At 38.9% G+C, this 1,515-nt stretch overlaps 1 protein-coding gene across 1 annotated transcript in view; it reads right to left on the minus strand.

Annotated features, from left to right (window-relative positions):
* The window catches only part of AP2A2 (adaptor-related protein complex 2, alpha 2 subunit), a 52,579-nt gene that overhangs the window by 36,520 nt on the left and 14,544 nt on the right, over positions 1-1,515 (minus strand). The gene's annotated exons all lie outside the window — the stretch shown is intronic.

A 1,515-nucleotide genomic window follows, 5' to 3' on the forward strand; every position in this document is an offset into this window, starting at 1 on the left:
CCTAAGCACAATCTTATAAACAAACAGTTTGTGTTATTCCTCACCTTAAGTATAAGCCTGTTTCTCTATTGAAAGGTCATTCAGTTCAACAGCTTTAAAAACATTCTTAACAGACACTGAAGAGGAAAAGCAGTAAACTTATAAGTAGCCCAAAGACCTCAGACAGATAGGATATGTGTGTAAGTTCAGACTTTAAATATGCCCCACGGAAGTCTCTCGAAAAACCAGAAATATTTAAAATTCAGATTTTATTAGGTGACTTTACCACCTTGGGCTTCTCAGCACAGTTTATATTTCATATCAACTTTTGATTCCAGGAATAGGTATTAGGATTTCCAGTGCCAATTCAAGTTAGATATTCGGAGAAATAAGGTGCAGTTTAAATTCTGATATTGCAAGCTTGATAATTCAAGTGATACTTGCATTGTCCAAACCAAAGCTGCTTATTACTCTTTAGCATTTTAGTTTTTGGTGATTGAGATTCTACAGAGGTCTGGATCCATTATCTCCTACATGAGTGAGCGTGGTAGGGTAAAATATCCAACTCAGGCATTATATTCAGTTGCTTGAAGTTTGAGAGAAGCAAACGAAGTCGACTTCAGCAATGCAGAACTGGCCATCTAGTTGTGTTGGAAATTCAGACCTGTACCAACTCAAGCTTTCAAGCAGTTTCCAAAAATCAACTAGCAGCAGAAAAAGACAGCTTCCTTTACTCTTCATCATGTATATTTGGCTACAAGGTTATGAATAAAAGTTTCCTGGCCCTGTTTGAAAATGGTCCAACTGTATGACTAGTGGGGATCAGATGCCCTGCTTTCACACCTCACTTTCCCCAACACCACTCCCATCACGACTACAGCCATGTCAGTGCAAGGGTGGTATGTGACAAGGCTTGAAGAGCAGATCAGGACCAGCATTCCGAAGCACCTCCGATCTCACCCCTTTCTTCCACATGAGCAAACCAACAACTCACAGCATTTAAACATCCTACTACCTTTGTATGTCCAAACCTCCTGTGTCACCCAGTGACTGTTAATCACTCCTTTACCATTCCAAAGATGATCTGACAGCAGACCAGATGAAAGGTGATTAAGTAATTCAAGGAAACAAGTGCCTCAGGATAGGTTAATAACAAAGTGTTTAAACTATAAGGGAATCCCACACCAAATACAAATTAATCCAAATTTTGTAATTTCTTGATTTAGACTCAAAAAAAGAAACTGAAGGTATGCACTTCCAAAACCAACTCTTGCATAAGACGCAGAAACCTGGTTTATATTAATATGCCTATAATAATGGCCACAAGAGTAAAGACACATAGCAAGACTAGCACACTGTACAAATGGAAACAAGTTAGGCCCAAAATAGAAGCAACTACTTCGGTTTGCCTTGTCCTTTTAACAAAATGCCTACAGATTTGCTTAAAATTGAATTTTTCCATTCTACAACATTGTTTTATAAGGGGCAGTGCTCAAAAGACTGAAGTGCAGGGTGCCTTGGCAGGCACTCCACATG

The sequence above is a fragment of the Pygoscelis adeliae genome, unplaced genomic scaffold (assembly GCF_000699105.1).
Source record: "Pygoscelis adeliae isolate BGI_AS28 unplaced genomic scaffold, ASM69910v1 Scaffold5, whole genome shotgun sequence".
In the NCBI taxonomy this organism is placed as follows: Eukaryota; Metazoa; Chordata; class Aves; order Sphenisciformes; family Spheniscidae; genus Pygoscelis; species Pygoscelis adeliae.